This window comes from Octopus sinensis, linkage group LG3, assembly GCF_006345805.1.
Source record: "Octopus sinensis linkage group LG3, ASM634580v1, whole genome shotgun sequence".
Classification (NCBI taxonomy): Eukaryota; Metazoa; Mollusca; class Cephalopoda; order Octopoda; family Octopodidae; genus Octopus; species Octopus sinensis.
Window position 1 is genome coordinate 1,677,400 of NC_042999.1, and position 10,000 is coordinate 1,687,399.

The 10,000-nt window shown below is 34.9% G+C and overlaps 1 long non-coding RNA gene across 1 annotated transcript in view; it reads left to right on the forward strand.

Moving 5' to 3' along the window:
* Positions 1 to 5,938, forward strand: part of LOC118762701 — a 21,870-nt gene extending 15,932 nt beyond the window's left edge. Inside the window, exon 3 of the long non-coding RNA XR_004998454.1 lies at positions 5,884 to 5,938. This is a non-coding gene — a long non-coding RNA (uncharacterized LOC118762701). The remainder of the gene's footprint in view (positions 1 to 5,883) is intronic.
* The last annotated feature ends 4,062 nt before the right edge of the window (positions 5,939 to 10,000 follow it).

Genomic DNA, 10,000 nt, shown 5'->3' on the forward strand with positions numbered 1-10,000 from the left:
ACTCTCGAAGTGGTTGGCGTTAGGAAGGGCATCCAGCTGTAGAAACTCTGCCAGATCAAGATTGGAGCCTGGTGCAGCCATCTGGTTCGCCAGCATGGAAAGCGGACGTTAAACGATGATGATGATGATGAATACTAGGCTTACAAGGAATAAGTCCTTGGGTTGATTTGTTTGACTAAGGGAGGTGCTCCAGCATGGGTGCAGTCAAATGAGTAAAACATGTAAAAGAATAAAAGAAAAATCATAATTTCATAACTAAATATTAATAGGACCCCTAAAGGTCATAAGGACACTAGTTGAGAACCACTGCACTAAAAGAAAAGGAGAACATTGTATGACTGGAAGAAGGGGTGGATAAGATAGAATCAAGAGAAGAAGGCACACAATGTTTGACTGGCTGTGGTCACCTGAGTGAGGACACCAACCATGCTGCAGTTTAATTATTAAAACCATTAAAAAACTATGTTTTGTAAGTTGATATTTGTGTATACTTTGATGCTGGTAAATCTTTTATCTCCTCTTCTAGTAGGAACAATTCCATAATTAGTTATTAATAAAATAACATCGGTTGCCAATTATTTTTTACAATGTTCTTAACTAATTACAAGAAAAATAATGCATGTTTTTGCATATATTTTAATACGAAATGTTTTGTTATTGATGAACACTGTATGATTTTAAAATGGCAAAAAAATTACTATGGTTAGGTATTCAGAATTTGTAAGAAATTTTACAAAATATCTTGTTTATAAAACGAAATTAGTTTGGCTTTGTGTTACCTTAGTGACACACACAGTCATAAAAACTCTCTTTTTTTCTCTCCCATTCTTCGTACTTTTTTTAATTTGTCTTCCTCTATGAAATGGTTCTTCTTTCTAATGAATATATATTTTCTGTGTGCCCATGTTTGTAACATTACATTATTTGGTTAATATTTCGTCATCAAATGTAATAATGATTTACCACGCCATTTCTTTCAAATGATCTTTTTGGAATTTATTTCTCATTAGTACCTTGTAGAGAGTTAAAGATCAAATTTGAAAGTTTTAGAATACTTTATTTTTTCATTCACCTTCTTCATAAATAAATAAACACCTTCGTTACAGAGAATGAGACAAATATATTTCAATGTTTTCCACTGAAGAATTTCATTGAAACTGCTAACATTTAATTTGGTTAGATGTCACCAACAGCCAAAGGTTGTCTTTTAGGCAGTAAACAGTGAAGAACATCTTCAGAGTTTTAATTATTGATTCAGAATGAGGTAGAACTAGTTCCTATCATTAATATCATATTTTAATATCATTTACGTGATATGTTATATTCCTTCTCCTATTTTCCATTGAGTTAAGTTTACTTTTTTCTAAAATGTGACCTCGTGTGTACCGTTGGCGATTTTTTTCCCTCTGTCTTCCCTTCTCTGGATCTTTCCTTCTCCTATGTTTCTGACGAAGAGCTCCGCTCGAAACGTTTAAACTCTCTTTCTTTCCTTCTTTCCTGAGCATCCAGTAATACTATATTTGTTCCACGTCCTCGTGTTGTGTTTTTTTTGTGCTTTCCTGTTTGGATTAACTATATATGTGTGTGTGTGTGTGTGTGTGTGTGTGTGTGTGTGTGTGTGAGTATATACCTTTTATCATTAATTAATAAATCTTAGGGTAGCAAAAAATTTTTAGAAAAATTCTTTGCTGTCAGTGGTTTAGCGAGAAGGAAAAATTAGTCAATAGACTATATATTATTCATAGAAAAATACAATGTGATTGCCGAAACTATGCATAGTCCAGGAAAGATAGGGTAAATGTTTTTATTTTTCATTCCCTTTCAGAATTTCAACTATTAGTGGTTTGGAGTTTAACTGCTCTTTCTAGTGAGTCAGATATCCTATTATGGTCATCTCTTATGTACTTAAATGTACACTATTATATGGCACGTAAAAAGCACCATCCGTTCGTGGCCATTGCCAGCCTTGCCTGGCCCCCGTGCCGGTGGCACATAAAAAGCACCATCCGATCGTGGCCGTTTGCCAGACCCGTCTGGCACCTGTGCCGGTGGCACGTAAAAAGCACCCACTACATTCATGGAGTGGTTGGCGTTAGGAAGGGCATCCAGCCGTAGAAACATTGCCAGATCAGACTGGGCCTGGTGCAGCCTTCTGGCTTTCCAGACCCCAGTTGAACCGTCCAACCCATGCTATCATGGAAAGCGGATGCTAAACGATGATGATGATGATGATGATGATATATATATATATATATATATATATATATATATATATATATATATATACATATTCTTTTGATGGGGTTTGTGTTCAGAAGATGTGTAGCCTGGTAGTTAGGAATGTTAAAGTTAAAATCATTAGGTCTTGGGTTCAAATTTTAAACCAGATGCTGCATTATGTCCTTGAGTAGTGTACTTCATTTAACATTGTTTTAACCCTTTCGTTACCAAACCGCCCAAAGCCGCCCGAATTTACCTATTCACATTTAAATGAGAATATCAGAGCAAATCTCTTTAGTACATTCGTGAAAACATGTGATTATACTTCGTAAACAGTTCATCTACAGTTTTGTACAAAGATCGACGTGTAATTTTAATTCCCTGAATTTTGGGAGATTTTTTTCCACATTTTTTTCGGCATCGATTTTTCTTCAACTTTGAAAATGGATAGGAGTTTCATGTTATCAAGCATTGATTCCGAATTGGAGAAAATTTGTGAAACAAATACTGGGTACTGTTGTGGATTTAGTTTTTATACAGGGAAACTAATGTTAGTCAGCATGGCTTAGGGTATGATGTGGTCTGGAAGTTATTGTTTGAAGCGATCAATGCGGAAACAAACTTCCGCTGAATGTAAACAAACACAAAATTGGGGTTCAAATTTCGGAAAATTTGTGAAGCAAATACTGAGTACTGCGTGGATTTAGTTTTTATACAGGGAAAATAATGTTAGTCAGCATGGCCTAGGGAACGATGTGGTCTGGAATTTATCACTGCCATACCATAACCAGGGCCGTATATTATTTTTTGACCGATTTCTTTAGTTCGGTCAAACTTACGGTGGATTCCAGTATTTCACTTTATTCCACCTTTATGGTACACCTGTTGTGCATTAAATTCAACTGATGATATAGTGATGTGCACAATTCTTCTTTATCAAAATTTTGTTGCATACCCATTTGAATATTAGCTGATGATTCATTTTCTATGGTGATGTTTGAACAAAATTTTAATATTTTTACCTTTTGCTCAATTTAAAATTTTAATATTGTTACCTTTTGCTCAATTTACCTGGATTTACCTGTAATTAAAGTCACTTTGAGACAAAAGTTATGCAATAGAATTGATTAAGAACCCTTTCTTTAATTATGTTCCAAATATCACATTAAAATGTTGATAAGTAAAAAAGTTACAGTTATTTAATGAAACAAGCCTAGATTCATGATTATTTTAGAATTTAATTGAAACTCATGAGGGGTGTATTTTGGTCAGAAATATAGTAACGAAAGGGTTAATGTACTTAAATGAAACTGAGTACCGACCACATTCTGGTGCAGCCTTCATTCCCTCTCTTTCCCTCTCACTCTCTCTCATGTTCGCTCCACTTCTCATATTCTCCAGCAGTCACCATCGTAGACATTCAACCAGATCTTGGAAGGGAGGGCCAAGTGAGTACCTATGACTGCTTATGACCTACATCTCTAAAGCAATTAAAGAAAGCATGGTAAAAGCTATCAAATCATATTCACTTCAAAGAGATAAAAAAAATACTTTCAGAAAATAGTAATTATCTCCCAATACTTGCATTTTATTTCATAGAAATTATAAGGTAAGAGTTCAAATACAGTTAAAGTATTTATCATGTAGTTCATATTTTCCATCCTCCAAAGAATCGTAATTCCATATCTGAATATCTCACCGACAAAGTATATATCCAATTAACTTTACACAAACATGACTAGTGGAAATTTCATGTGATTCACTAGTGAATAGAAGTCCATAAAACCAATTTAATCACTTAATTCCATTCAATTCAAAAATAAAACCATTTTCGTAAACACAAGTCAAAGACTATAACCGTTCTTGGAAATTTGGTCACATACAGAGTAGTGTTGCTGTTTGGTAAATCTTTATAAATAAAAGAGAAGTTGTGTGTCTGTCTGTCTCCTACGATTTAGATTCCTAACTACTCCCACATTTTGCGGTGCAGTGTAACCAAAAGCGGGTATCTTATAGTTGTGATTCATATCGAGCCGTTTCTGGGTATTAGCGCGCGCCTACGATGAGTCTGCGATTTAAAAAAAAATTTACCATCATTTTTTCCCATTTTTAATGCATTTTTTAGTTATTATATAAGGGAAGTAACTCTCTAAAAATGTATTATTAAATCTCAGAACGTAAAAAGCTACAGAAACATCCCCCTTTGTGGTTAGCCATATTGAGATGGCTATTATACTTTACATCTCTAAAAATGCTTATATAGTTATTTCCCTTACAAACCCGAGCAACGCCAGGCGATGCTGCAAGTTAATAATAATAATGAAATTATTGTGTAACATAGGCGCAGGAGTGGCTGTGTGGTAAGTAGCTTGCTTACGAACCACATGGTTCCAGGTTCAGTCCCACTGCGTGGCACATTAGGAAAATCTCTTCTACTATAGCCTCAGACTGACCAAAGCCTTGTGAGTGGATTTGGTAGATGGAAACTGAAAGAAGCCCGTTGTATATATGTGTATATATATATATATATATGTGTGTGTGTGTGTGTGTGTGTGTGTGTGTGTTTGTCTCCCAATATCACTTGGCAACCGATGCTGGTGTGTTTACGTCCCTGTAACTTAGTGGTTCATCAAAAGAGACTGCTAGAATAAGTACTAGGCGTATAGAGAATAACTCCTAGGGTTGATTTGCTCGACTAAAGGCGGTGCTCCAGCATGGCCACAGTCAAATGACTGAAACAAGTAAAAGAGTAAAGAGTATAGTTATCAGGTGCTTTATTGTTCCAGTGTATTTGCTTTTCACAGATTTTAATACATGTCAGAAATGCTTAAGAAATTTAGCTGTGAAAAATAAATGTCACCAGGAAATATTCAACAAAATGTGTGCATTTACGCACATTTATATACTTTCTTCACAATGTGTACATGAGTTTATCTGTATACGAAGGTATTCCATTTCAGCATTGGGCCTCACAGAGGCCAATGATTGAGATCTTTGGTGTTATGTTGTGCTTGAGAAGAAGACCCATCAAGCTGAGGAAAATCACTGGCAAGCTTGAATGTCAACAGAGGAAAATGTAAAATAGAGCTACAAGATGAAATGCAATGATGTTAACAGAACATGTGTTTATAATGCAATGAAAAATTCCTGTCTAAATACTGCTACCGGTATTTATTATCTACGTAGGTATATATGTATGTATGTATCTATCTACACACACACACACACACATATATATATATATATATATATGCACACTTGTCAATGCCATGTATGCCATAAGGTCCGAAAATCTAATAGGGACCTCAAAAGACATTTTGAGATCCACAAGGATTAGAACTTAATCACAGTTCTTGGTGGACCAAATCAGATATGCAATCTATCTGGATATCTTTACAATATATTGTCTAATCAAAAGTGGTGAGCTGGCAGAAACGTTAGCAGGCGAAATGCTTAGTGATATTTTGTCTGACTATAAAGTCAGACAAAATATCACTAAGCATAAGTTCTGAGTTCAATTTCCGCTGAGGTCGACTTTGCCTTTCTTCCTCTCAGGGTCGATAAATTAAAAACTAGTTGCATACTGGGCTCGATCTAATCAACTGGCCCCTCCGCAAAAATTTCTGGCCTTGTGCCTTGAGTAGAAAAGAATATATTGTCTAGTTAAAAAACCACATCAGATGACATGATGGCTCTAAAGTGTAGGTACAAGAGGCGGTCAGAATCTACATAAGGAGTAGACAACCATCATACACATGCTTCGATGCATTTTTAATACACTCAGTACCCATTAATAAGCAAAATATCATCGTTAATACTATCATCCTATCTACGTTTATAAGTAGTGAAAAAATCAACTCCCAACTCATTCATATTATTGTCACCATATGCAAACTAAATGAAAGAAGTGTATTCTTTGTTTATATATAACATGCATTTAGATAACCAAATATTGTTACATACAAAATGAAAGTGAAGCAAAGCAAGCTGATATTACTCTTTTTACTCTTTTACTTGTTTCAGTCATTTGACTGCGGCCATGCTGGAACACCACCTTTAATCGAGCAACTCGACCCCGGGACTTATTCTTTTTTGTAAGCCCAGTACTTATTCTATCGGTCTCTTTTGCTGAACCGCTAAGTGACGGGGACATAAACACACCAGCATCTGTTGTCAAGCAATGCTAGGGAGACAAACACAGACACACAAACATACATGCACACATATATATATATATATACATATATACGACGGGCTTCTTTTAGTTTCCGTCTACCAAATCCACTCACAAGGCTTTCGTCGGCCCAAGGCTATAGTAGAAGACACTTGCCCAAGATGCCACACAGTGGGACTGAACCCGGAACCATGTGGTTGGTAAACAAGCTACTTACCACACAGCCACTCCTGCGCCTATGTATATATGTATATATTTAAAAGCGATGTAGTCTTAGTATTATTATGTGGAAAAGAAGAAAAAATGCTAAAAGTATATTTACCGTTGTTAAAGCAATGATATATTAATTCTAAGTACAAGAGTGGAAAGGTATGCAACAGGTGAAAATGTAAAATTTAAAGTACACAGCCCTAAGGTGAAATATTGTAATGTAGTTGTTAACAGAACATGCATCTGATGTTAACAAACAATGATGAATAAATGAAGAAATTTAACCAAAAAAGTCATGGAACACAAGCTGTGATAATGTGTTAATCTTACTACGATAAATGTCTTAACAGAAAAGGTTGTCACCAAATGAAACAGGCTTAAAACAGATGCAAGAAGAAAACACACACTATACACACTATTGCAATGAAAGCTTCTGAATGGCTTATATCACACACAAATAGCAAATAGAGTTGTACAATATTTGATTATATAAATGCATGTTATAGGCGCAGGAGTGGCTGTGTGGTAAGTAGCTTGCTTACCAACCACATGATTCTGAGTTCAGTCCCACTGCGTGGCACCTTGGGCAAGTGTCTTCAACTATAGCATTGGGCTGACAAAAGCTTTGTGAGTGGATTTGGTAGATGGAAACTGAAAGAAGCCCTTCGTATATATGTATGTATATATATACATACACACATCTTCCCTTCTTTCCTGAGCGTCCAATAATACTTTATTTGTTCCATGTCCTCACATTGTTGTGTTTTTTTTTTTTGTGTTTTCTTGTTTGGATTAACTAACTATATATATATATATATATATATCAATATCAGGGTAGCAAAAAAGATGATATGGGTAAATATTTTTATTTTCCTTTGATTTCTGAATTACTACTATTTAGCGGTTTGAGTTTAGCTGCTCTTTCTAGTGGGTCGAATGTCATATCAAGGCCATTCCTTAATATTGTTGAACGTACATATATAAATATATATATATATACATATATATATACATATATATATATGTATGTATGTATGTATGTATGTATGTATGTATGTATGTATGTATGTATGTGTGTGTATATATATATTTGTGTGTGTGTGTTTGTCCCCCTAACATCACTTGACAACTGATGCTGGTGTGTTTACGTCCCCATAACTTAGCAGTTCGGCAAAAGAGACCGATAGAATAAGTGCTAGGCTTACAAAGAATAAGTCCTGGGGTCGATTGGCTCAGCTAAAGGTGGTGCTCCAGCATGGCCACAGTCAAATGAATGAAACAAGTAAACGATAAAAAGATTAAAAGATTAAATATATATATATATGAGTAAGGATATGTATACATTGTGTGTATGTCTGTGTAAATGTGGTGTATATATATCAGTGCATACAAAGATACATGTAGACATATGTATGCCAATATGCAAACATGAATGATTCTGTGATTCCGTATTGCATGATGTACATTTATGCAAAGCAGTCATTAAAGCTTATTTTTAGAACGACTATAAATGTTTAGGATTTGGGATTTTCTGCTAATTTTCTAGTTGGTTTCCTTTCTTTCATCTATATCATTTCAGCTAAATCTTTTCAGCAAAATTTTCCCAATTAACACCAAACTTAACCCTTATTATTAATTTTATAGATCACTTTCTGAGATATTCTTTAACAAGACAGCTGAATGCGTTGTGGTGTAAAGTAATGTTTTCAAATAAAGTAGAGTATAATTATATTTATTTATTTATTTATTTTACTGCATTTTTTACTTGTTTTCATTTCTAACCGTTTCAATTTAAACAAGAAACAACAAATTAAACATAAATTTATGCCCTCAATTCAATTTTATCGTCGCTTCAATTTTGCTGTCATTTCAGTTTTAATTTAAATTTTCACTAGCTTCCAACTATGAAAATCATATGAGTTAAGGAAGACACTTTTCTTAGTTCTTTCGTGGAAACATTCTTCTCTGCAATGTTTCAGTTGTACTCTAAGAGATCAAATATGATCTTTATTAGTGTTCTTCCATTAATTTTTCAATTTTACCTCTTTTTAATTAATTTTGTTTTCTTTCGAAGACGTGTTTGTTTGTTATTATTATAAAAATATATTTTGTCACAGGATTTAAAAGATGATGACTCCGCTTGGTTTTTTTTTTTTTTTAATTGGTAAAAAAACATAAAAAGTGTGTCAACAAGAAAACAACAACAATAACAACAACAACTGCGAGAAAATGAGAAAACAACCCAAATAGAAACACCAAATGCAGCAGTTATTTTGCTTCAGTTAATCTTAAGCTTATTCATCATCATCATCATCGTTTAACGTCCGCTTTCCATGCTAGCATGGGTTGGATGGTTCAACTGGGGTCTGGGAAGCCTGAAGGCTGCACCAGGCCAGTCAGATCTGGTGGTGTTTCTACAGCTGGATGCCCTTCCTAATGCCAACCACTCCGTGAGTGTAGTGGGTGCTTTTTATGTGCCACTGACACAGGTGCCAGACGAGGCTGGCAAACAGCCATGCTCGGATGGTGTTTTTTACAATATTTTCATAAAACTGAATAATGTGGCTCTGACGAAAGTAGCATTAATTTTCTTGGGTTGATCAATTAGCCTCAATCAATCACTAGGAAACTTATCAGTAATGTACCTACAATGTCTACTGGAAACAGCTGTAAGCCAAATTTTCTCCAATTAAGGAAAATATGTAATGAACATTATTTTTAACATCTCTTATATATATGCTGTCTGCTGTTTTTTGTCTATCTCCTTAACTTCTTGGAGATTTTAGGTAAAATTATACTAAAGTGTCCATCTGTTTTAATTTAATTAAATTCAATGTCTTAATGCAGCTGAGGATTGCTCTGCATTCAAATTGATGTAATGATTGCATTGTTCAATTAAATGAAGTTGCATGAAACAATCTTACTGCATTACCTCTGGATATCCTTGTTGCTTATTTTGATATATATATATATAGTAAAGAAGCCCATCGTGTATATATATATATATATATATATATATATATATACAATAAGGCATCGAACTGGCAGAAACGTTAGCACGCTGGGCGAAATGCATAGCCGTATTTTGTCTGTCGTTACGTTCCGGGTTCAAATTCCGCCGAGGTCGACTTTGCCTTTCATCCTTTCGGGGTCGATAAATTAAGTACCAGTTATGCACTGGGGTCGATGTAATCGACTTAATCTCTTTGTCTGTCCTTGTTTGTCCCCTCTGTGTTTAGCCCTTGTGGGTAGTATATATATATATACACGATGAGCTTCTTTTCAATTTCTGTCTACTGAGGCTGTAATAGAAGACACTTGCCCAGAGTACCACACAATGGGACTGAATCTGGAACCATGTGCTTGGAAAGCAAGCTTCTTACCACACAGCTACTC